The following is a 27,336-nucleotide window of genomic DNA, read 5'->3' as shown; positions in this document are numbered from 1 at the left end:
AGGGTGAGGGGGGACGGAAGGGCCATGGGGGGGCAGACCGAGTAGGGGCAGGGGCCACTCAGCTGGGGCTGGGTGCAGGACTGAGCCATGTGCAGGGGAGGTGGGGGTGGCAACTCCCGCTGTTACACGCACCCCCAAGAGGGCATGGGTGAGGCATGTGCTCCCGGATCTGCACGCGGCGTGAGGGCAGGCTGCTGCTGCAGGCTGGGCCAGGGCAGCACTAGGCTGGTGGGCTGGGCTGCACCCGGGGCAGGCAGTGGCGGTGCTGGAAGGGGTTGGGGAGGCTACAGCGAATTCTGGAGTGGCTGCAGCCCCTCTCATAACCCCCCTCCCAGCACCGCTGCCACCTGCCCAGAGTGCAGCCCAGCCCAGCCCCAGCTGGGAAGAGCCCAGCACTGCCCCAGCCCCAGCCTGCAGCGGCAACCCACCTTGCACGCAGATCTGGGGGCACACGTCCCCCATGACCTCCAGGGGTGTATGCAGTAGTGGGAGTCGCCCTCTCCCTATGCCCTCTGGCTTGCAGCTCCATCCTGTGCTCTGCCCTGGCTGTGCAGTGCCCGCCCCTGTCTGAGCCCCAGTTCCACTCCCTCCCTCACCGCGGGGGCCTTGATCCGCTCCCCCTGCCCCTTTAAAACAAGAAAAAAATAAAGGGGTACATGAGCTGAAACTTTGAGACAGAAGTTTTGTTAAAAAAGGGTTTTGTTAAAAAAGGTTGAAAAGCCCTGTCTTAGGAACAGCAGATCCTGAGTCTGTGCAGGGGATTGGACTAGATGACCTTTCGGGTCTGTTCCATGTCTGCATTACTTCAAACTATTTTTTCCCCCACAGAATCTGTCTCCTTCAGTGCCCAGAATATAATGGTCACTTACTGAGCAGCTGTCAATATTTTCTACATATTGTTGTGTGACTCTATGCTTTACTTACTGTAGGCTATTCAAATTCTGCTATGAGGATTAAATTAGTTACCTCACGGGCTTTTTGATGATCATTGCTCATCTGAGTACTTCTCAAACACTGGCCTATGTTCACAATATCTGTGTGAGGTAACTGTTATTATCCCCATTTTACAAATGGAGAGAGATTAATGTTCAAGAGTGCATTAATTATGGGTGTCCAAATTGAGGTGTGTTCAGTCCGCGCAGATGTAGTTAGGGATATTCTGGAAGGGCTGGACATTTTTAAATCTGCAGGTCCAGATGCCTTCCACCCAAAAGTGTTGAGGGAGCTGGCAGGGGTCATTGCTGGAGCCCTTGGCCTGGCTGTATGAGCATTCGTGGTCATCTGGCCAGGTGCCGAAGGATTGGAAACTAGCTAATGTGGTCTCCATTTTTAAGAAAGGGAAGAAGGACCCAAGTAACTATAGGCCCGTAAGCCTCACCTCGGTGCTCGGGAATATCTTGCAGAGCACCATCAAGGAGCACATCTGTGGGGGGCCTGCAGGGGAGGTGATGCTCAGGGTCAATCAGCATGGGTTCATCAAAGGAAGGTCCTGCCTGACCAACCTAATTTCCTTTTATGACCAAGTAACTAAATCCTCGGATGATGGTATCGCCATGGATGTAGTCTTTCTAGACTTTAAGAAGGCCTTTGACACTGTGTCTCACCCCATCCTCATCAATACATTGAGTGACTGTGGCATTGATGCCTACACAGTTGGATGGGTAAAAAATTGGCTGATGAGGCGCACCCAGAGAGTAGTGGTGGACGGGTCGTACTCAACCTGGCGAGATGTAAGCAGTGGGGTACCCCAGGGCTCGGTCCTCGGGCCCACACTGTTTAAAATCTTCATCAGCGACTTGGACGAGGGGGTGGAAAGCATGCTGTCCAAGTTTGCTGATGACACTAAGATGTGAGGCGAGGCGGACACACTTGAAGGGAGAGAGAGGCTGCAACTAGATTTAGACAGACTACAAAAGTGGGCAGATGAGAATAGGATGGGGTTCAATGTAGACAAATGCAGGGTGCTGCACCTTGGGAGAAGGAATCCCCAGCATACTTACAGGCTGGGGAGTTCCCCTCTTGAAAGCACAGAGGCGGAAAGGGATCTTGGAGTCATTATTGACTCCAAGATGAACATGAGCCACCAATGCCAGACCGCAGCCAGCAAGGCCAGCCATACCTTGTCATGCATCCAAAGGTGCATCTCAAGCCGGTCCAGAGAGGTGATACTCCCCCTCTGTGCGACTTTGGTCATGCCGCAGTTGGAGTACTGCATCCAGTACTGGGCACCACACTTCAAAAAGGATGTGGCCAGCCTGGAGAGGGATTAGAGGAGGGCCATCCGCTGGGTGAGAGGGCAGCAGGACAGGCCCTACGAGGAGAGACTGAGGGACCTGAACCTGTTTAGCCTCGGCAAGGGGAGGCTGAGGGGGGACCTGGTGGCTGCCTACAGGCTCATCAGGGGAGATGAGCAACAGCAAATAGGAAGAGCCCTTTTCTCCCCAGCACCACATGGGGTGACGAGGAACAATGGTAATAAACTGATGGAGAATAGGTTTAAGTTAGACATCAGGAGGCAATATTTTACGGTTAGGGTGGCCAGAATCTGGAACCAGCTTCCTAGGGAAGTGGTCCTCACCCCTACCTTAGGCAAATTCAAGAGGAGGTTGGATGATCACCTGTCTGGGGTCTTGTGAACCCAGCATTCATTCCTGCCTGTGGCAGGGGGTCAGGCTAGATGATCTGTTCAGGTCCCTCCTGACCTGAGGTACTATGAAACTATACAGCACTTCATACAAAACTTAGTTCCCATTGACTTAACTGAGGTGGTAAAATCAACAATCTCAGGTGCTACCTAACCCTGCAGGCAGCTAAATTCACTGCACGTCCTTCTCTTTATAGAGCTCTCTGGGTGCCCAAAGCCCTCCTTCTGCACGAGCCTAGAACTGCCGGCAGCTGGCCAACTCAGCACAGATCTTCCACTGAAACTAGGCATCCTACCAACTGAGTCCTCTGCCGGGCCCAACCCAGTAGGCATGATCTGAGGGCACTGGTTATAGAATCAGGCTCTTCTTAAAAGTTAGCTACACCCACTTTCCATTTAAACATGGCTTGAGAAAGGAGTGCCAAATGGTTAAAGCACTCCTCAGGGAATGGGAACTCAAGGTTCAGTGTCCTCCTCAGTCTGAACTGGTTCAAACTTGCCCTCCCACCACCCAGAAAACCTTCCAGTCAAAACTAATTCATTCCTACAAGCAGTTTCCATGAATCAGCATTACACAATGAAAAAGGTTCAGCAACAAAATTAATAAACAATTTCAATTCACATTGAGATGGACCTATAATTTATAGAACTAATAACCCTTCTTTTGGTAACAGTAGTTATGTCTTTGCTTTACTGAAATGTTACAATGAAAAACAGATTAAAATATGACCCTGGGTCTGTAGCAATTTTTAGATGTCTTCAGTCCAGTGTTGCCAGTCCCACTTTTCCACTAATTAATTTGTGCTTGACAAATAATTCATTAATTTTATGTTTCTGTATCTAAATCCATGTTTATCAATTACAAAAGCCCAAGAAGTGTTAGAAGCCATTAATGGTTTCTTTGAGTGCAGTCTGCTAGCAATTTAAAACCCGTGACTGTAAAATGCATATGTAAAACGTTAAGAGGCAAGGATTTTTGTCGGCAATGTTTTATTGGACCTACTGCATGGTTTGGATAAAGTTAGACAAGTTTGCAAATACAAGGCATCTTTCACCCGGCCCAGTAAAAGATATTGTCATTGTTAACCTCACCCTCAGCACACGCTACGTGTGTAGTGTGTTAAGAATGTCTCTGCACTTGTCTCCTTGTTTGAAACAAACCTGGGATTGAGCACGTGGCTCCAGGTATATGCTGCGGTGGTGAAATGTTAAGTTTTCCCTTTGGGCAGCAAAATGGGATAACGACCTGCTCCTTTGCCAAGAGCCTTGAGACCTGGGCATGAAAAGTGTCGTGCCTTCTTGTTCTACACTTAGCCTCCACCTAAATCCCATGTTCCTCTACACTCCCCTTTTCCTGCCACCTCCCTTGGCCTCTCTGGCTGTAAACAGACGCCCGGTTTGATTTGCATCAGCAGTTTGTGCCACGCCAAATGCAGACCTCGCGGATGGCCAAGTCAACGTCCTGCTTCAAGTATCCAGGAATTATCTGAACAAACTTGGGCCTCTTGCAGCTAACTTGCCTAAAGGGCCATTTAAGCCTTGCTTGTCGCGAGGGGAGTTGTGTCCCTGCCTAGCCGTCCAACTGGTGTCTGTCTGACACGTTCCCATCCCTCTGGCTTCCCCGTCCTCTCGCTGCGGCTCCACGTTTCCATCTCCCGCCCGGCCCAGCAGCAGCTGGCCAAGCAAGGCCCACACGGGCCGGCGGGCGCCATGTGGCCGGCTCGCTGGTCAGCGGGGGCGAGCCCGCGAGGGGAAACGTGACACCCGGGGTCAGAGGCAGGAACGGGCACGGACGCCACCCCCACCCCGCCGCGCCGCGCCCGCTCCTACGGGCGGTGCCGGCTCTTTCCCGCTGGCGCGGAGCTAGGGACGCGCCTGCGCCCGGACTGCCGGGGGGGGGGATCCCCAGGCGCGCGCTTCCCGCCGCGTGACGCCACCGCGCGCCGTCGCCGTGACGTTGCTCGGGCGTGACGCAGGGAGAGCTGTAAGTCCCCTTCCCCCGCGGCGGCAGTTGCGGCCGGGCGCCCCGGGAGGGCGGGTGTGGCGCCGCTCCGCTCCTCGGCGGGGCGGGGCCGGGCCGGGACGGGACGGGACTGTCCGGCCCCGGGGTGGCCCAGGAGAGCCGCTGTCCCCGGCTCCGCCCCCGGGCGCGGGGCGTCCTGACCCGCGGCAGCCGCCGCGCGGCTCCCGGCTTGTCCGTGGCGCTGGTGTCCGAGCGGGGCAGCTCCCGCCCGCCCCGGCCCCGGCCCCGGCCCCGGGCTGCGGCCACCGGGGTTTGCCTGGGGCGGGCGGTGTTCGCGGGTGCTGGGCGACTGCAGGTCGGGGGAAGCAGGGGCCGCCGCCGCCCGGGGGAGCGCAGTGGTGTTAGGGGAGCGCGGGGCGGACCCGCACACGCGGCCGGGCGGGGCAGGGCGGTGGCCCTTGGCCAGGCGCCGCGCACTGCCCAGGGCCACCGCGCTCAGGCCAGGCCTTGGCAGCGGCAGGGAGCGATGCTGGCGGCAGGCGGAGGGGGGCTGAGCCGTGGCTGCGCAGGCAGGAGGAGCAGTGCTCGGCCCAGCGCCCTGCCTCCAGGCTGCTCGGGAGGAGCCGCGCGGGGCATGTGCCGGCCGGGTGGCCGCGATCCAGGACTTTTTTCTTCTATTCTCGCCACCCGGCGGGGATGCTGCGACAGTCTACGCGATCCGGGACTGTCTTGGCCAAACCGGGACATATGGTCAGCCTACTCGTAGTGGACCTGCTGTGCAGTTAGGAGGAAGTCAGACAAGCTTTTGATTGGCAGACATTCTTCCCCGGGTCTTACATTCAAAAGCTTGTCTTTCTTTATCCAAGTTACATCGTTAGTCCAAGCAAAGAGCTTGCCCTCAGAAACCCTCGCCTCGCATCGTTTCTGGACCACCGTGGCTACAGCATCAGTCTCACCCTCTTGCAATACAGGAAAGCCTGATGATGAGGAAAAGGGGCAAACTTGAGAGGGGTGGCATTAAAAGGCAGGCTTCCCTGAGTCCTAATAGTGCAGCGAGTTGGAGGATTTGGATGGAAACATATTGGAAAGTGAACACTGGGGCTTTCTTGTATAACCTTTTTCTTTTTTGGAAAATGACACCACTTCCAGGTCTGAATTAAAATGAGCTACACGGTGTTTTAAGAGCCTCTTCACTATTCATTTTAGTTTTTTGCCCATTTTTGGCTCAATTTAATTGGCCCGCAATGTACTTCGCTCATACAGATATGGGATAAGTGTATAATACACTTAAATGCAGAAGACAGCTCCAGTTCAGATTTATTGCCCAGTGTTTCCATTACAATAGATGTTATCTCTCTGCATGTCAGTTAAATGCATAAATCAATTAAGTGCATAGCATCTTTCAACCTTGCTGTCTATTTTGTAACATAACTGTATTCTGGTTAACTGCATGGAAACGGGGAAAGTGAAGCAGCTGTTTGAAGCCTTAAAAATGATGAGAGCTACTCAATTTCATGGCTATTATCTCCCCATATTTTCAAGGTTTCTAATAGTAGGCCCCAAACTAATTATTAGCAGCCTTGAAATGAGAAGTCAGTTTGGGGGCTACCAATAGCACGGCACTATAAATAACGCTCATTAAGCATGCACTGCAGCAGCCTCAAAACTGACTACCTTCTTGCCTTTTCAAAAGGCCTACTAGTCAATTCCAGGGCTCTTAGAAGCCTTAAAGATGAAGGGAAGGGGCCATTTTGCAGCTACTAATAGCAAACAAAGAAAGTGCGGAGTACTTATAGTTTTGGCTTTTTTTTTTTTTTTACATAGTTTGGATAAATACTCCAGGTACGTACATAGCCTTTTTCAGCTCTGAGGCTGTGTATTTAAATGCAGCATGACCAGGCATATAAAACTTAAAATTTTTGATTAAGTCTAACTAGCTCTTAAGTGACCCAAATTACATAATGTTTAATTTAGACATGGTCTTGATTTCTTTTCTTTGATTTATTTAAACTTGCAATTCTAGTATTGTGTTAATAAAGGCATGAATATACAATTTTCTTGACAAAAAAGGAAGATGGAGGAGAAGAGAGGAAAGGAGAAATGTAGATGTTACACTCTATAGCAGTTGTGTGCACAGGTTTTAAGTTGGATCATTCGGGCAAAGTATCTGGCTTTCAGTATTTTTTTTATAAGGATATTACCCATCCTTGTTAAATACTAGTCTCATTTGAAGTTCAGAGAGTTCTGTTCTTTAAATCATTTTTATGTAAAAACAAAGTAATATGCTGCTTCTAAAAGCAGAAGTGTATTTTTTTTTTCCTATTGAGGTAGCTGAAATTTATTAAAAAGGAAAGTTTCAGCTTAGAAGAAGTACTAGAAAAAAGGACATTACGCAGACTTACTGCAAACTTAATGATTGAATTTGTATACATATGATAATGTGCATTTGTAATACTTTGCACAGTATTATACTTCAGTTATTATAAAAAGGTTATCCTTAAGTGCCACAAACAGGCTGGAAAGATGATAATACTGTATGCCACAGTTCAGATATTTTAAACTCATTTTGATGCTTACCAGAGTAATGGTTTTGAGGCAGCTATTTCAAGAATTACAAAACAAATATATGAGCGCCAAAGATTTTTGTGGCTGGTATCTTTTATTGGACCAACTGCATGGTTTGGATAGACCTGGACAAACTTTTTGAATGTGGTGTATTTTTCTTCCTGTCGCTTCAGGACCATCAAAGCTACATCACTTGAACACTACCAAAACAAGTATACTTTTTTCCAAGTAACCCTGAAAACTGTCAGTGTCCTGAGCAACCGGCATTTAGTCAAATAAGGTAGACTTCTATTTTCAAGTGTAGCTTTAGAAATACGACTTTGTGACTCGTATGTTTTTAACACACAGGCATGATGTTTATGCTACATTAAACTCACTGAACATTCTTAATGCGTGACCTGGGCTGTTTCAAGGATTTTTATGTGCCGTTAAAGAGGTAATGTGTCATTTATGGAAATAGTTTAATGTTTTAAACATGCAGGTGGAAACAGTGTTAGTTTTATATTTCTGTTTGTCTCTCTGCTGGGAGGCTGTAATGTAAGGTCATGAGTATGTGTGACTGTCTTGTGAGAATACTATATTAATCTGTTTTGGGCTATAAATGTTATTGGAGCTACAGTGTTAGCAGCGTAACATAATTTCACAACAAATGGTTAAACCAGCATTGTTTTTAGATCTTACCTATTTTAGAAGTACTTATCCAAGTACTTATTACTATATTTCCTTGTCTAAAAATAATGTTAATGTAATTTTAGCCTTCTGACACAATTTCATTATATCTCATATTCTATATTGGGAGTATTCACTACTTGCTAATATCTAGGCTACCACAGTTTTACACAACACCCATGAATTTTGGTCCTCTGAAATAAACCAGAAAAACAACATTTTAATATTCTATATTTTGCTAAAGGTAATGGCTGGATTCCTTTTTTTCCTTGAAAATAATTGAGATGGATGGAACACTTTATTTGCCATAACAGCAGGACATATAAATAAGTACTTCAAAGTAATAAAATCAGTATCTTTCAACAATGTTTTAATGTATAATTCTGTCAGTAGTGATATGTACTGTCAAAGACTGTAGGAATCATAAACTTTCGTATCATTATAAAAGATAGCTGTGGAAACCGGTAAACATTATTTGTATGATACTGTTGGTAGTCTGATGAAATGAAATTGAAGAAAAATAAGGTTCACTTTGCATACACTTGACCAGTTAATTTTTTTTTTCCTGCAAATTGACATCGTATTTTTTGGCATCTGGCTTCCTAGTGGTTTTGAATATACTGGGTAACCCCAAGAAAGTCCTCAGCACAGACTGTGAGGTACATGTATTCAGAAACTCCATTAAAAAATGTTTATGGTTCGGCAGGATTGAAAAGATTAGCACTGGTATTTATTCTTATCTGCTTTTGTGTAAGGTCTGCTTTGTTGTTTACCAGAACTATGTGCTGTTACTGATTTTTAATCTTTTTTTTTTTTTAAACTGTGTAGTTAACAGTTAATAAAACCACATTTTTGGTTAAAAATAGGATTTTACAGAATCTTAAATCATATATGTTTTTGTGAGGCTTAAATTGGATCCTCCACCTAGTAGATCTCTAAACACCAATTGTATTCTGTCAATACAAGGGAACTACGCAATGAAATATTAGTATGCTAACATTAACATTACTCAAGCTAAATACAAAAACCAACTTCACCAAACAATATTGTGCCCATCTGAACTTGAGTAACCGTTCCCAAGCAGCTCGGGGTTGGTTGTTCTTGACTCAGTTATTCACTTTCTTGGGCACCTGCACTAATTGCGTGTCAACTCTTGAGGGAAGTGCCTGATACTCGCCTGCTATGTCTTTGTCTTGTCCAAGTGCGGGAGGTTCCCTTATAGCTGAGACTTGCACAGAGATGTCGCCTGTGGATGTTCCTGGGGCGCCACCGCCCCTAAACTCCTTCCATGTGCCAACCTGATGGACATGACCATGTGGCAGATGGTTAGAACCCCAAAGGTGTCGATCTTTGTGGCGTGGCCCTGATCTGGCCTTGGATGTGGTTATGAGTGTGGTTTGTAGTTGCAAACTGCTTGCCGGACAAGGGTTTTTATAGCTGGGCTCGGCCTATAGCGCCTGCACTACACTCAGGCGGATACTCTTCCTACTGGGGGCTGCTGGCCAGGCCGGTAGGCCTTCTGAGTTCTTGCGTAGAGTCCCTGAGGGCCCCTGGTCCCTCAGCCCCAAGAGCAATATGTGTGTCTACTCTCCAGCCTCAGGGGCAATGAAAATGTATAAAGAAATCAAATAGAAAAGTATCAGGGAGGCTCTTGTTTCTCTACTTGTTGTTCTCTCTCTTGTTTCCCTACTTGCGTGTCCCTGCATGCGACTCAGTGGTCAGTCCCTGGGCGTCCTTCCTTGGTCCGGCACTGGGGCAAACTCCTCTTCTGGCCTCCGCCCTTGACCCCTGGTTGGAGGTAGTGCCGGCCATACCATGGGGAGCACACAGCTGCCTCTGAGATATTGCTCCCCAGCTTCTTCCCGGCAGCCGGCTTTTAAGTATGCCAGCTGGCGCTGCCGGATGACTTCACTGTTCTGGGCTGCTCTGCACTGGCCCCAGCCGCACACATAAGTGGCTGATGAATCATGTGGGCAACTCTTCCTACTGCTGCTGGCTCCCCATTGCCACACCTGTGCCAGGTGAGTATTTTCTCATTATGGGACTTTCAGGGCTATTCTCCCACTGCAATTCTGGTCCTTGGAAAGGGGTCTCTACCCCTTTTCTTTTGTTGCCCTGTGACAAATATAAAATGATAAGAAATCATTTTACAGTATCATTTATATTTGGTAGTTCCATTTTAAGGTTGAAATAAAAGTGGTCGTTTCTTATTTTATTTTTATTTCCTTTTTGCTTTCAGACTTTGTGTAGTCAATATTATATAAAGAGGCTTTTAATAATGTTTTTCTGTAATCTGACATTTGGAGAGTTCATTTTGAGAGTACCCTGTTCTGCATTACTTTTGTCTGTTGAATTCTTCCTGAAGTGCAGGGTGTTTTAGTTCTATTTTGTGTTCTTTCATGTCGTATCAGCTAGGTCCATCTGTGACTTAATGATGCTTCAGTTTACCAGGGTGCTGAGGTTTCCTGAATAATCTATTTAAACTGAGGCAATGTAGTAGTGTGCCTGCTTTTTATAAAGAACTGATTTTATGGGCATTTTTAGCATAATAAAGCCTTTTAGAAGCATGTTATCACAGGTTGTATAGAAATTATTTAAAATCTAATAAGCTTTTGCTAATTTATATAAAAATATAATCCAAACATTCCATAAAATTAGCTCTAGAGCAGCCTAGCCGTGGTGCAGTCCATGTATGCTCTTACTAAACAAAAGTACAGAACTACGTAAGTAGTTAAAAAAGAGACTGCCTCCTATTTGCTTACTTTGCCTTTGAAATACTTGAGGAGGGACCTGTATTTCATCACTTTAATTGTAATTTATCCCTTATAGAATATGTATTTTTAACTGATCTACTAATATAAAGTAAAAATACAGTTTTATATGACTAGATACATTTTTCAAGGTGGCTCTCTTGTTATGGCTTATTCGTTTGTGGCTCCTCTTCATGATATGAAACACATTCTGTTTTGCTGGATGCATGCTTTGTCCTATCCTAAAAAAAATTGATGCCTGGTCCGCGGAACTATGTGGAGAATAAAGAAACAAGATTCTGAAATATTGAGCTATTACTAATGTAATTTTAATCGATATTAAGAAGCAAGACCTTCAGTTACCCTTCAGTGGAGTTGTTCTGCATTTATTATACTATATCATTTCATAATTTCAGGATATAGTAGCTTCACATTGACTTGGTGAATTGAATAGCCTGTTTACACTGTTTTTATTCTGTAAAAAATCCTTTGCAATTTCACTCTATAACTGAGGCCTTTTTATATTTTAGTTTGTATTTGTATCACAGGCTGTTAGTGTTGGATTAAAAAAACCCCAAATTATTTTAATACCTAGAAGCAGACTTGTACCAACATTGTGCATACCTTGGGGTATCCTTATCCTCTTCTATCTACCATCTCAGACCTGAGATGGTAGAAGGTGGGAGAGGAAAACTTTTTGTGGCAAACTTGGATATTGGTAATAGGTCTAAAATGAGATAGGAAGGGAGTTCACAAAAGATGTATTTGATTCAAGAAGGTTTCTGCATTCAAGGGGAAGGTCTGGGAGGTTTACCAGTATCCAGGAGTGATGCCATATTGAAATGATAGCTGGGAGGTATTTTTAGTTCAAGGTGTATGAGAGAATCTTTGCTATGTGGGTGAAATTTGAATGAGGAGTCACACCTTTTAAACTGTTATACACCAAATAAGGAAACTTTTGTAATAAAGACCCAAAAAGAGGGACACAAACTATACAAGCCTGAAGTTTTTAAGTGCCTTATGTACCTTTCTTTTTTGTAAAACGCTCTTTCTATAATTCAAGTTTCATTTTTTATTTTCGAGGTAAATGTTCACCAATATTTGACAACAAGCAGATGACACCAAGCTGGGGGAGCGTGCAGGGGGGTAGAGCTAGGATTCAGAGAGCCCTTGACAAATTGGAGGATTGCATCAAAAGAAATCTTAATGAGGTTCAATAAGGACAAGTGCAAAGTCCTGCACTTAGGACAGAACAATCCCATGCACCAGGACAGGCTGGGGACCGACTGGCTAAGCAGCAGCTCTGCAGAAAATGACCTGGGGTTACAGTGGACAATAAGCTGACTGAGCCAACAGTGTGCCCCTGCTGAGAAGAAGGCTAACAGCATACTGGGCTGCCTTGGGGGCATTGCCAGCAGATTGAGGGAGGTATTTCTTCCCTTGTATTCGGCACTGGTGAGGCCACATCTGGAGTACTGTGTCCTGTTTTGGGGCTCCCCACTACAGAAAGGACATGGACAAATTGGAGAGTCCAGTAGAGGGCAACAAAAATGGTTAGTGGGCTGAGACGGATGACTTATGAAGGGAGGCTGAGGGAAGTGGGCTTACTTAGGAGAAGAGGAGACTGGGGATTTAATAGCAACCTTCATTTACCTGAAGGATGGTTCCAAAGAGGATGAAGCTGGACTTCTCAGTGGCGGCGGATGACAGAACAAGGAGCAATGGTCTCCATTTGCAGCAAGGGAATTTAGGTTAGATAGTACGAAAGACTCACTAGGAGAGTAGTAAAACACTGGAACAGGTTACCCCAGAGAGGCTGTGGAATCTCCATCCTTGGAGGTTTTTAAGGCCTGGCTCAACCAAAGCCTTGGGTGGGATGATTTAGTTGGGGATGGTACTGATTCTTTGAAAAGGGAGTTGGACTAGATGTGACCTCCTGAGGTCCCTTCCAACCCTAATTTTCTATGATTCTATTAAGAGAGGGCACTAAAATAAATGTTCAGTAATAAAAATCAGTGTATGCAACTTTAGGATGTTAAAGTGTGACACCCTTCAAAAATGGCTATAGCCACAAGGTATGGGAAAGCAATTTTTTTGAATATTTGGGTTGAGAGAGCACATGGCCATATATCAAAAACGTAATTTCTACAGGTATATTGGCTAATGTTGGATATTTCAAAATGTAACAAGACTAGTAATGTTCATACATTGCTATGCAACTGGAAGGTTTTCTTTAAAAGCCGTTTCAACATACACTTGTGTTGTTACTGTGATGTTGAGTGTTCTAGGTCTTTATATGGAATGTAAAGAACAATGGTAAAGTAAAAAGGCTCTCTTGTTTACACCCCTCTTTCTCATGGTTTATACAGAAAAATCTTTACTCTTCATTTTGGTTGTGTTGCTGGTTTTTTATAATTTTGCATTCTGAAGTTTTGTCAAGTTATTCAATAAAAATCTGTGTTTATAGAATTTATCTGCAGAATTCCAATTTCCTAAAATAATACAAAATAAGATATGCATACCCATGTCCTAGTGTCTCTTGCAGCTACTGGTCAGTCCTGTTTTAATTACAGGGCACCTGAATTAGGAACATCTATGAGACCTGTAGGGAGTCGGATAGAAACTTTCTTCCTTCTTTTGGTCTGCCACTCCTGTTGAAAAATCCAGCATTAGGAAAGCCATCGAAGCCAGTGCAGGGCTACCTAGTGAAGAAAACTGCCCTTGTGCTGCCCAGATGTAGAAAATGGTGAAAGTGTTTTGTATAGTTCCAGCCTTAGCTATATTTTCTGTTAATTAAGAAGCCTATGCTAAATAAGATGATGTAGACCTGAACTTGAGTGTTGAACTTTTTTGCACTACCTTGGCTGATTAACTTGTCCACCTACTAGCTTATAGATTGGTATTGCTTGCAGGCTGTGATGTCCATCAGCTTGCTATTGACATGTAATAAGACAATACACAGCAAGAGACCAGCCTCTGTTTGACTCCTGTTTTCTGATTTCCCAATCAGAAAACAGGCTCAGTCAGAGGAAGCAGGTGGTTTGGAGATAAATTCATGGACTCAGAAGAAAGGAGTAGTGTTTAAAAGATGAACATTCAACCCAACATCAATACCTGAGTGATATGCTGTTTCTTAAAATGGAAAAGTATGTAAAGTAGAATAATACTGTTACACACATAAGCAGGAGTAGTCAATATAAATCAGACAGTTCTGTTGGAGTAAGACACCCTGCTTAAAGAATCAAGCAATCTTGTACTACCAGTCTACTAAAAACACCCAAATTAATAATCTGGATGTTCAATAGACTTTATTGCTTCTGTCATCAGTAAATTCTGCTGCTTTGCTGACTAAGGAAAACACAGGCATTGCATTAAGAAAGAAACACTTCCCCTGCAAAACTAGCACTGAAACTACCTAAATATCTTTAGCTTTTTTTGTTTGTAAAACTGGTTTGTTTTATCCACTACAGAGTGCAGGGGAAGGAATATTGATTAAATTGTTATATTATATCCTTTTCAGTGACACAGAACAAAGTCTTTTACAATATTGTTTCTGGTGGCTAGAGAAGAAAACCACTTTGAAATCTTTTGATCCCTCTTGTTTTCTTTTCAAGGCAAAAATAACCTTAGAAAACTGAGACCTTCTATGAGTCAGTTCTGATTAAAATCTACACTCACAGTTTCTTCTTGGAAGCTTATAAGGATCCATTTATTGATAACCAGTATTGTACCTGTCTTACTCTTGAGGATGTTTTTCTCTAACAATTTTTCAGTGATATTATGTATTTGTCATTTCCTTAAGTTTCAAATTAACGTATGTATGCTTCAAATCAAAAACAATTATGGTTCCCTTATGAAATTCAGTTTTACTGTCCAGATTACATTGAATATTTTTCATTGATGTTCGAAAATATGAGACCATTTCACTGGAACAGAGTGAGATATGTCTGTATCAGATTATGACTTCACTTGGATATTGTGTGTTAAACCAGTCTAAACTTGGTCAGGGCAAGTCACATGCCCAGATTTTTTAGGCAGATGCCCTGGATGTTAGTCAAAGGTTGGATGGAAAGATTGTCCCCTAAAATCTCAGATCTAGAAACAGTTTCTAGACTTTACTCAGTAACATTTGACTGTGAATCAGGTGTCCATGTATAAGAGAAAGCAACCTAGACATACTGTGCTGCCAAATTGACAGGCCCTACATTGGAAAAAGTAATCAAGGCCCAGTTCAGAAAGGAGGACTATATGAACAAGTTTTGAATAATTTTGATTTCTGGCATGGACAAAGCTATGTAATTTTCAGAGCCACATAATTTTCATAAAACATATTTGAGCTTGGTTTTCAAAGCTTCCCCCTACCCCACCCCTGAAAAAAAAGAAAGTCAGCTGTTCTGATTTGGTGTGCTTGTCTTATGTGGGGAAGCTGTATTTTTCCTTCAGTGGAGTAAAAGCAGGGAGGAATGGAATGCGGCATCTCTGCTTATAACTGCTGCCAAGATAGCTGCCCCTTCTATGTGGCTCAGCAAACAGAAGGGGCAGAGTCCTGTATGAACCCTCTCATAGCTGCTAATTGAGCTTGCTCAAGGCAAGTGAGCTGCTGCATGCAGTCTGTAGTATATCTTAATGAGGCTTTTGGTATGGAAACAACACTTTAGTATTTACAGGAACTTTTTATAAAAAGCAGTTTGTAGTAGGGGTGTCGAACCCATCTGGCCCTGTTGGGCATAGGGCCAGTCATGTGCCAGAGCCAGCGTGGACTCCAGCCTAGCACCATGTGCCATATGCAGTGTGCACCCAAGACCAGCGCCATGCACCATGTGTATTACTTGGCTAGTGGGGCCATTCCAGGGCATGTGCTGGAATCCATTGTGCATGGGGCCAGTCTGGAGTGTGCACTGTATGTGGCATCCATGTAAGACAAGCTCTGTGGGCTGGCTGTGACATGTGGAGCTGGTCTGTGGGCTTACTGTAGACTAGCCTGTTGGCCCAGTGTGCAGGGCTGGTCTGGTGCAGACACCATGTGCAGCATATGCCAGCTTCAGCCCCTATGCTGCATGTAGCCTGCGCCAGATGGGCTTGTCACTCTGCGTGCAGTGCGTTGGGCTGGAGCCAGTGAGCTGCATGCAGCCCAGTGGTCTGAGACCCACAAACAGCACTGCAGGTCTCTGTGGGCTGGATCTGGCCTGTAGATCATATTTTTGACACTCCTGATTTACAATAAAGAAGTAACATTCTTGCTATTACCCTTGTCACCTTCCTTCTAAACTAGGAAGTTCCTGCTGCCTTACCCAGACTGTTTCCTGAGATGCCACACTTTTTGGACACTCTTCATTTCCAGGAGGACTTAGTCTGTCATACAGTTGGCCATGACTTTAGAAAAATATTTTTTTTCCTCTTCTTTTAATTTTTTTTCCTTACCAAAACCAGAGACATGTCTTATGGGGCCATATGGTGTGTGACAAAACATGGTAAATTCTAACTAAATTGAAACAGCATTTGAAAAAAAATGGCTTGGCTCTTTCCCCGTTGTCAGCCAAAAATGGTTAGTCATTTAGAGGGGCATTAGTGGAGAGACCCCAAACTGTTCTGTGCTGGGTGTGTCACTACGTGCTGCTTCCAGATAGACTGATCCCAGAAGCAATCCAGCCTGAATAACAGTGATTAGCATGTACAGAAAGGTGCACTGTGAGGAACAGTTTCAAGTAAGTGAGCTGAGGTGCCTAGGTGTTTAATAACACCAGATGAGGACCCCTGGTAAGAACAATGGTCACAATGCAGCTTCCCTACCCCCTACTCAATTGGTAAAGTGGTAGTTACCTTAGAGAAATGGGCAGGAACATAGAAATTTGAATCTGAATTCTGTACAGCTCTCTACACGTGCAGGGAAAGGCGTGATAGGATCTAATGCACCATCCATACAATTGTGCTTCCTGCCATGCCATGGGAGCCTGGGATCAGGCTCCCCCTGGACTGGCAAGAAGCTGGGAGCTGTCAGTTGAGGGATTCCCAGCTGCAGGGGCATCTTGCTACCCCCCTGAGCCCAGGGGGTTGTGGCTGCCACAATCCCTAGGACTCGGGGGTATTTGAAACCCCCTGGGCCCTGGGGGATTGGAGCTGCCACACTCACTATGGCTTGGGGGCGTATGAAACCCCTGGGCTTTGGGATCAGAGCTGCCACACTCAGGGCTCAGAGGTGTGTGAAACCCCCAGGGGATCATGGTTGCCATTATTCTCAGGGCCTGCCTGATGACTTCACACTGGGCATGGTGCACTCCTGTGGCTGGGAAGACCCTGCAGCACATGCAAATTAAAGCTTAGTAGCAACCAGCTATAAAACTAGTATACATTTCAAGGTGTACGGTTATAGGTGGTTGGAGCTTTTTATCATGTGATAAGTACTTTGTAGCTGGTCTTAATGTAATTTCCTAGTTAGCCACTTAATTACACCAGACCCTGTAATGTGTAGGGCGTGTCAAAACTCTTCCACACAGGCATGGGGTGGGAGTCTGAAGCTTGCCTCAGCTATGAGAGCAGATTGTGAGGGCCCTGAGATCTCACTACCCAGTAGGGAGGACATGTGTTCTCTGCTGTATGTAGCTGCTATTGGTAATTTTGTCTGACTGCTGTTATTCCAATAAACTGATGTATGGTTAGATGGAACTTGCTTTAGCCTGTCTTTTACTTCTCCAGATAAAACAAAACCTCCCAGAGTCCTCCTGGGTGCAAGCATCATGTGCTGAATCACCAGTACCAACTTAGGAAAAGTGTGTGTAAGCATTGTTGCTAAGGTGGACACCTTAACCTTAATAAAGGCTTTTGCATACAATGCATCTTTAGTCCCCAAAAATAAACAAACTTCTGATGCACAAAGAATAGGATTGGAGAATGGTATAGAAAATGGAATGCCATTATATAAATCAGTGTTTTGCTGTCATCTGGAATATGGTGTACAGTTCTGGTTACCCCACCTTAGAAAGGATAGTGTGAAGTGAGAGAGAATTCAGTAAAGGGCTAAAAGAATGATTTATGGGGATGAAAAATCACTTGTGTGAAGAGAGATTGAAAAGAGTGGGACTGTTTATCTTTTAAAGAAGATGAAGGAGATGAAACATGATAAAAATTTACAATATGATTGATGGCATAGAAAAAGCAATTCTGGAGCTTCTGTTCTCCTGGCTCCATAATAAAAGAGCAAGGGGACATTCAATAAAATTGAAAAGTGGCAAATTTAAAACTGGTATTTTGTATTACCCATAATTATACTGTGAAACTCATTGCCATATGATGGTCAATCCATTATTGTAAGATTCAAGTAGGCTGTGGACATTAAGGATTACAAGATTATCTAAATAAAATCCTGATGCTTCATGGTTGATTCTCCTTTCTCCTTCTTCTGTTACAGGGATTTGTGTTGGTAGCCACCTAGGATATGTTTTGTTTTGAAGGTACCTGTAGTCAGGTAGTTGTTGTAATACTAAAATAATTATACTCCTTAGTTTTTTGACTGTATATTTAGGTTAAACATCAAGACCAAGGTATGGCTATCTTTGTGTGTAGGTCTATAAGAAACCTGTAAGAAACCTAACCTGGAGAGTTTGGATAAGAGGTTTGGATAAGAGGTTTTGGGCTATAGTTTTAGATTTGTCATCAGCATAGATTGTGAAATTCGTGTGAATTTAATCTCCACGTAGGCATTTGTTTCATTCAGTTTCACTGGAAGAATGACCAGGCTATTCTTATATCCAGTCTTGCAGTTTAAGTGGAAATTCCTGAAGAACTTTGATTTGGGAAATTTTTCCTGATTTTGAGCCCTTTAGGGGAACAGTAGAGCTAGTCTATCTCCAAATAATATTCTTCTTTGGTTTACATATTGAGTGAATACAATATTCAGCAAAGGAGAGTGGGGTAAGCAGCAGGGGATCGAGGATGCAATTAGGATTGGGCCCTTGGCCTCCAAGGCCAATGGTGTGGCAAGTGCCAGTGGCTGCCTGCCCAGATTGGGGAGAGGAACCAAACAGCCCATTTCTGGCAGAATCAGGCTGTTTGCTTCTGCAGACAACAGCAGTGGAAGAGGAATCAAAGGGGCTGCAGCCAAACCACTGAACTCCCCTTGGATCTGTCCCTAGAGCTGTGTTAGCCAAGACTTCTGTTAGGTATGGAAAAAAGTCAGAAGGCCAGAGCCTGTTCCACTCGCCTGGCATCGAAATATAATTCCACCCTGTGAGAGTTCCTAAAATACAGTTAATGCAAAAAGCTGGGGAGGCCACTTCTTCTTCAGTGTTTTTTGAGAGTTGGTCTTAATGCCAAGAAGATGCATTAAAAAAAGTTGCTACTTTAACTGTTTTTCAGAGATTTGTACATGGTTGCATTTAAAGTACCACTTTGTTTCCTATTAGGTTGAATAGAATCTGGCCCACTGAAGATGGGATTGATATCTTAATGAACTAGTTATGCTTAAGGAAATGTGTCAGTCAGCCACTCTTCTCTTTTAGGATGGTCAGTATCTTCAAAACCATTTGTTTTCAGTCTGTGGGTCAAAAATGAAAATCTAGCACTGAAGGCAGAGTTTAGAAGGGTGCCTCTTTAAACATACTCTGACCTAGAGAGCCTACTTTTGCTTCTTCCTCCATTAGTGTTTTTTTAACTAACAAGGATGTATTTGGTCGCCATGCTGGTCTGAGACAAAAAGAAATGCAAAAAATGGTAATGAAGTTTAATTTCTACCTATGGGGACTGTTTGCCTGAGGAAGGGCATGTGCACCTGAAAGCTTGCAAAAAAAGATAATTTGTTTGCAATTTCTTAGTTGGTCTAATAAAAGGTACCATCTCTGAGGCAAGAGTTCTATAATTTTGCATTTCTTTTAACTAACATGCATTTTATGCTTTAGGTTTTAGTCTTCAGCGTATTTAGCAACAGACTGAGTTTAAATTTGTTGTATTTGGCTCCAGAAGAGCAAAGAACAGATGTCATAGAAATGCTGAGACAGGAACAAAAAAGATACAGAAAGTTTGTGAGAATTTTGAAAAAGCCCTCCTTATAGTTTCTTTTTCCATTGGAAACTGCTCTATAATGCTTTGACATGGCATTCAGTTGGAACCTTATCATGCTGCAAGTGCAAACATATGCATAGTCATCTTTTCCCACAAATCAAATAATTGTTTAAGAAGGATTTACTTCTAAAAAGTGCTTATGGGACTCTAATTGATGACTTGATTGTGGAAAATGTGCAGACAGTAGGTCATTTAGTGACCTTTGGGACACTTTTCTGGCTTAAAATAGAGATTTTTACTAAATGGATCTTTATATGAATCTGTAAAATAGAAATGTTTGATTGATTGTTCATCAGAAGGAGAAAACAAAGATCACTCGAATGAAGAAGGGTTCTTTTAAAGATCATACACTTGTGTATTGGTCAGACTTTCAATAGTTGCAGAGTCTTACCTTTTGGACTCATTAAAAATATTATCACTATTAATTTTTTTTCAAAATATTTGTATAAGGTTTTGTATAAACAAACTGGTTTATACAAGCAGATATATGTGAGATCTGGGAAAGGCTGTGACTGTTGGTTTATTAACAATCGGTGTGCTTTAAGAACTGGCAACTTTCTCAGAGTGAGGGAAAAATTACCTTTGCCTGTGATAAAGGACCAAGCATGTAAATTCCTTGCGTATAACTTTACACTTAGGTTAAAAAATGCTTGTTTATCTTCCTTACTCCTTTCTTTCTCTCACACCATCCACTAACATTTAAAAGACAGCTATTGTCTTACAGTTTGTGGATTATAAAAACAGAAATGCAATCAGTTCTCTATGCTAGATATGAGCACAGGCTGCTAACACTGAATGCAGTGTCAGTTCCCCATCCTGTGCTAGGTGTAGTCATGTGCTGTTGCTCTGGAGTCAATTGTTGTTCTTTTCTGGTGACAACAGACAACATTTGAAGATGGTAATAATCTGATTTTTTTTCTTTAGGATGGTACGCTGTTAACCTTATGCTAAAGTGATGAGAGAATTCTGTCTCTTGCTGCCTCCAGAGAATCCTATGTGTTTTGATAGATTTAATGTGTTGATTGAAGCAGCTCTGATAGGTCTGCGAAGGAGGTGTGGTCTTTGCATTGGCATGGATCAGTTTTATTGAGCACTTAAATACTAGGAGTTTGTAGTGTGTCCTGAAATGTTTAGAGACAGTGGAGCTGTACAGAAAGAGGAAACTTGGCGCTATCCTATCTTTCCTATTGTAAGAGACTTTCTGAGTAACAGAGTTAAGTTTGCAGGCTTGTGGCTGTATTTTTTCTCAGAATTATCTGAGAAATCTGTTCTAACCTGACCCAATATTATACAGAGAACAATCTGTTGTGAATTGAACCCAAATGCTGAATCCCACTTGCTTCCAAATTAACTTAATCTGGGTAGGGTGTGGTCATGGTTTATAGCTCAAGAACTCAAAGGCATATTCCAGGTCTTAACCCTTTTGTCTGATGCCCTTCCTTAAAACATGGAATTACAGAGTTTGGCCACTCTGACACCAAAGTGATGTTTGATCACCCAAGCCCCTTTCCTATCACTTTCCTATGATTTCTTGAGTTTCACCTAGCTTTTAGTTTAGTTTCTTTAGAGACAGGGTGGATTTGATTTAAATCAAATAGATTTAAATCATGATTTAAAACACTGGTTAGGAAGCCACGATTTAATCATTGTTTTCTACAAAAAAAGCATTCTTGTTTGATATCCTTTATTCATTTAACTTCTTAAAACTTTGCACTTTTAGAGAAAGGTAAGGATTTGACTGTGTGTACACAAACTTGCAGAGAGACCATAGGGTCGTTGAATAGGTAATCTGGTCTGTTACGTCTCATTTCTATGATTTCCAGTTTCTATGATGTCCATATACTGCTGTTAACAAGGATGTCATCTCTGGAGACAACAAACTCTCCCTATGCCTGAAGAAAGTCATTTGTGTCCAAAAGTTTGCAAAGAACAATTTTTCCAACTATTTAGTTGGTCTAATCAAAAATATTGGGGTCGGACTTGATGATCTATTGAGGTCCCTTCCGACCCTAACATCTATGAATCTATGAATATCACATGTACCCAAAGAACCTTGTCTGCCAATGATCTCTGGAGACACAAATCCACAGTTTGAGAACTAAAACTAAGCATCACAGAGATATTTAATGGGATCTTCTAGACTGAGCACTGAGTCCATTGGGTAGAGTGGTTTTCTTTAATCTTTACTGATCTGTAGAGGAGCCTCTGGGAACCACGTAAGATTGGGCCCCTAATACAGTCCATGGCCTGTTGTGACCTATTTATACAATTTCTAAAAATGATACATGAATATATTGTCTCAAATAGTATATAATTAGAAGTTATAATCCATATTCCGTGATATCTTTTAGCTTTCACGTATCTTAAATTAAAAATATCTTTATATAAGTTGATTTTTAAAGAAAAGCAAATATATGATTAAATCAAAAAATCTGATTTAAATTAAAACATCTGATTTTTTTTATGTTGATTTTTACCCACCCTGTTTAGAGACAAGGAACGTGGGCTCAGCAGGGGTATTTTTTAACCATATTTTTTTCTTAAATCTACTTGCGTGTTATAGATTTTTGAAAAACAGCAAAAGATCAGAGATGTACGTTGTAGCCATGTTGGTGTAAGGACATAGGCAGACAAGGTTCAGAGATGCATCCTAGCCTAGTCTTATCTCAACCCTTCTTGTAAGTACAAAATCTGTTAGTGTTTCAGGCTAGGGAGAATCCCTCCCGCCATCCTGTTCCTGCAACATTTTCTGCTGTTTTCCAGAAAGCTTGCAGAAAAGGACAATTTTCTTGTGATTTCCCAATTGGTCTAATAAAAGGTATCGTTTTGGAACCAAGAGTTCTAGTTTTTTGTATGTCTTATACTCCAGGCACTTCATTTATTTAAAAAAGACCCTGAAAACATTTTTTTCACAGTGGCAAGCCAGTAATTGGGATAGAATCCTAATAAGAGGTCAGCAACCTGTGGCTTGCAGAACTGGGTGCTTTGGCCAGGGGGGTGCCTCTCTGGCGGCCAGGCAGGGGCAAGAAACAGCAGTGTCACAGCCAGGGGAGGCAGCGAGGTGACTGTGACTCCAACTCTGGCTTTAGCTCTTGTGGCAGGTGACTGGGTTGGAAGTGGCCCATGCTCGGTGCTAAGCTTTATTGAAGTGGCAACTTCTGTTGTTAACTCCTGTCCTAGGTTATTCTTACATTATGATTGTAGTTGAGATGTTTTCTCACTGTTGATCCTTCACATTACAACATACAGGCTTTTCCTAATAACTTAATCATTTATCTGTGGACTCTGTATAGCATAGTATTATTTGAGACTCTTTAATACAAGCGTTTATCATTGTAGTGTAAAAGGTGAATCATTGGCAAGATTTATAACTAGTTTTTGCTGGTAGTCATGACACAAATTAATTATTCTAATATTTTTGGATGTAGCTACTTGTGACTGAGGGACACAAGACCATTTTCCCTTTGCTTAGGAGACAGAAAGGGTGACTGTGTTTTCCTTTGTTTCCTGGGGAAAAGTTAATGCCAGACAGCTGGAGATTTTAACAAAAAAAAACTGAAAAAGCTAGAGGCCTTGTGGGGAAACTTAGAAATTCTCACATTCCTAAGTGATCATTTTTTTTGGAAAACCTTATGCTAACAGTTATGCTACCACTTCTTTTATTTACATTCTTGTATTTCATTAATGGTTGTTTAACAATGAATTTATCTTGTGTATAGTATAATAATTTATTAAAGATAGAAAAAAAACTATCATCACAGAATTCATACTATTTCCTGTATAATGTGGTAGTAAAATATCACTTTTCTGGGTCCCTATTTGAATACTTGTTTAACTATTATTGCCTATGCTCCTGTATATTTAGAATATTTCCCAGAATTTTCCATTTAATAGCATGGATACAAGGATGGTTATATACATTTTGAGGCCTGATTTTGAGCCATGTAAATAAATACTGTGTAATACTTTTATAAATGTTAGGATTTGTAGCATCCCAGATGTAGCTGAAAGTTGTTGGCTGTGCTTCAGTGAAGCATTAAAGTACATCCATTCAAGAAAGTAGAATTGAGTATTAGAGTAGAAGTCATCTTATATTTTCATTTTTACTCTATTCTATCTCTTATATTCTCATGATGTATAACATTTTAATGTGCAATAATCTTTTTCTGTTTTTAATCAAAGTTAATAGAGCAGCAAAAAGGAAAAAAGGAATTGGTATTTTGCATTTGAATGAAATTTGGGAGAAGAAGTAAGCAAAGAGTAAGGCTACATCTCGAAACAATACGATGTGTCAGTAATATTAATCTTGTATGTGAACATCCAGTCACACATTTTAATACACATTTTATTTGCCACTTTGCTTATTTTTTATGGGCTATCGGTTATTGTGAAAATTATGGGTTGTTATGACGAGATCTTTTTCATGTGTATAATTGATTTGATTGAATGTAATGGTTTTGAAGGCTCTTTGGAACTCAGGTCATCTACACCAAATCTTTTGGGATAAAAGAATGAAATTTACTCTAAATGAATAGCTAATATGCCAGCTTTCAGTACAGAGCACATATTTACAACAGCTTTATAAATCCATAAAATTGGAAATAAGGGTGACTTCTCAGGACCTGCTGAAGCACCTAATCCTGATAGCCAGAAATTAGTGGATTGAAAGTTGCATGTTCTTGATTAAGGAGTAGATTCAGCTAATCAAAATTAGGTTCTGTGTCACTGAATCCCTATGAAGCCACAAATATTGTAGAAAATAGAATGGAAAGAGAACTGTACTTGTAAGGCTTTGCAAAGCTTCCTCTGTTTGCAAGATAGAAGATTTTAATTTGCTGGAGTCTAGCTCTAAGAAATTGTGGCACTCCATGTGTAACTGTCTCTGAGACAGTTACATTAACTTGGAAATGTTTCTTATCTATCGGGGCTAAGGCCTGAAATCAAGTTAAAATAAGGCATGTTCTAGTTATGAATAAGACAACTAGGACATTTTAAATCATTAAATCTCATTTCATTGGTTTATAGTGCTGTGTGATCTCATCTTGCTTAGATAGGTCTTTGCAAAGGCTGGGTAGACCAGTTTTATTCCCAGTTCTCAGTATGGTGATCTGGTGCCTCTTTATTTCCTAGGCATTGGCAATGAGTATTGAGGTTAATAAGCATATGGAATGATGCATCTCCTGCCCAAGAAGTTTGCAGTCTGACTGAATTAAGAGACAGAGTAAATCTTCTTTCTAATATGAGGCTTGCTAATGAAGCCTGAACATATTCACAGTCTTGGCAGAAGTGGTAAAATAAATCTTTTGTTCTTGCTTTATTATAGTGCCTGGTCTTATAACATGGCAGTAGCCTTACTTTATCCAGTGCCGTCCAACTTCCCAGCAGCTGGAGAGCACACATGGCACTGGCGAGCAGCCCCTAGGCTGTACACTGCACCACCCATATGCCATGGGGATGGTCTCCTGGAATCCACCCTTCATTATGTGGTGCACCGGCAGTGCACAGCCCCCTGTTACACAACTATGAGAGAAGGTGCATGCTAGCCTCTTGTGAGCTGGATGCTGGCCTCAGCCTGGCCCCTTGCATGCCAGTTGGGCAGCCCTGCTTTTAATTTACAGATATACCTGCTCCTGTATTTTAATTGCTCTGGAATATATGGAGTGGCTTCAGTTAATCAAAATTAGCTTCTGTGTCACCTGGGATATACAGGCAGCTAGGAAGAGTAACACTCTTATCTAAAAGACTTGTGAAAATGACCTATTTTATATGCCCTTTGCAAAATTCAGTCAGCTATGAAGGGGCTTATCTCTGACTATGTAGCAGTTGTTACTTAGTGATTGGTTGGGTGGAGGAAGAGTGCTTGTGTCTTTAGTATAGTACTTACGAGTTGGAAATAATTTTGCTGAAGAGATTATTTTATTGACCAACTTTTGAAAAATGGAAAAAGCCGTTGTCCGAGTGTGCTGCTAATCCATTTCACACAAACTGTTGACAAGTGAGTGCTTGGTTGTGCATATTTTTCATCCTGTCTTAGGAAGTTCCTCATTTAAAAAAACAAAACTAAACAGTAAATATAAAGAACCATATAATAATTGCATACAAGCATGCAATTAGTTATCAAATTATGGAGTGGAAATCAAGGTGGTGTAAAATTAGGCTCAACAATGAAATTTCCTGACAGCGAGATCTATTCGATTCTGGAGTAGAACCGCCCCCCCCACCTTCCCCTTCTCCCCCAACAAAAAAAAGGATGAAAGCATCACTGTTTGGGTCATTTAAAACTAGTTAATACTTCAGAATGTTACTTTGGGACCTGTTCATCTTTGCTGGGGAATGGAATGGATGAGGTCACTTAGGGTGTGGACAGATATCTGGGAATAGTTCATTTGTTATGTCACTGATTGGAAATGTGTTTGCAGTGGTTCAGAAGTGTCCACGTGTACAGTGTCCTAGCATTCCAGGTAGAAGTCATATGAAGTGCATTGAAGTGCTGTGGCTCTGACACCAGGGGCTGGGGTAACACCAGGGCATGGGACTGAGCACCCAATCCAGCAGCCTTGCAGTAGGAAATGTAGTAGGGCATGCTTGAGTCCATGTTTTAGGGGTCTGATGGGGTGAGTGACTTGTGGCTGGGGTGTTTTCAGTTTCCTGCTTTCTCTTTTCTCCTAAACATGCGTTTAGTAAACTTCATGGCAGGGGAGAGCTTGGACCCTTCTTTGGGGTTCCTAGGGCTAGGGGGGCATGATGAGGGGCCACAGGCAAGTATGGAATAAGGGCACAGTTTGTTGTTAGAGAGCTTATTGAACAAGCTGTGCAAGGGAGCTAATTAATAAAAATACTAACAGAAGGGGGCAGTAGTGTTCTGCCTCTATACCAGAGTGGCCAGTTGCTGGGGGGTGGGGGCGTGTTTGACAAGTGATCAATAGTGTAACTGTTGGGGGCGGGGGGGTGTGGAGGGTGATAGAGGCAACCGCTCTGGATTCTGACTTGGTGGGGGTGGGAGGGGTGTGAAGTAAGTGGCTGCTGCTGGCAGACATGTGTTCATGATCACAAACCAGAAGTTGCTGCTTCCGCTTTGCCCTGGGTGCATGCTTACACTGCTGGAGTGATGTAGTATGGCATGCTTGGAAGACAGACTAGACTCATGGCACAGAATGTGACGTGTCCACACATGTAACACTGAAGTAGTGTGCTCTGATCCAGTTTAAAAACAAACAGCAGATTTTGTTGGTTACCCTTTTGATAAATTGCTCCAGATAGCTTTAAATCAGGTTGAGTTGTGCATCCATTTCAAGTTTGAACTGTATTTAAACTGGGCTGTTACATGTGTCTGTACCTTTCAGAAGTCCTTTCCACCTCAGATTTCTGATATATGAAATCAGAGGAAAAACAGGGGATCACCCAGTCCAAACTCTCTGCTCAGGATCACCCTTGTCTACACTAGCCTAAACTGCATGTATAAGCTTCTAATGTCTGAGATTCCATAACCTAAGTAATATGTTCCAATGACTGACTGGCATTATGGTTGCAAAGTGTGAAAATTCCTAAGCTTAGATGAAACAAAACTTTTGTTTATCAAATGGGAAGTGTCTTTAAAAAAGTGTACCCATGTTCACCATTTATTCTTAAAGATAATTGACTTGAATTATTTCTTTTGAAATTAAACAGTAGAAAGGCCATCTCCAAATATT

The 27,336-nt window shown here is 42.6% G+C and overlaps 1 protein-coding gene across 6 annotated transcripts in view; it reads left to right on the top strand.

Moving 5' to 3' along the window:
• Positions 1-4,546: 4,546 nt before the first annotated feature.
• The window catches only part of ZNF438 (zinc finger protein 438), a 145,979-nt gene continuing 123,189 nt past the window's right edge, over positions 4,547-27,336 (top strand). For 3 of the 6 annotated variants that reach the window (XM_019498358.2, XM_019498336.2, XM_019498331.2), the window contains exon 1: positions 4,725-7,608. The gene's annotated coding sequence lies outside the window, so the exon portion shown is untranslated. Of the gene's footprint in view, positions 4,629-4,723; positions 7,609-27,336 lie in introns of those variants that run through there. The other 3 variants (XM_059729129.1, XM_019498351.2, XM_059729130.1) reach the window with 3 other exon arrangements.

The sequence above is a fragment of the Alligator mississippiensis genome, chromosome 5 (genome assembly GCF_030867095.1).
Source record: "Alligator mississippiensis isolate rAllMis1 chromosome 5, rAllMis1, whole genome shotgun sequence".
In the NCBI taxonomy this organism is placed as follows: domain Eukaryota; kingdom Metazoa; phylum Chordata; order Crocodylia; family Alligatoridae; genus Alligator; species Alligator mississippiensis.
This window is presented reverse-complemented; position numbering and strand designations above follow the sequence as displayed.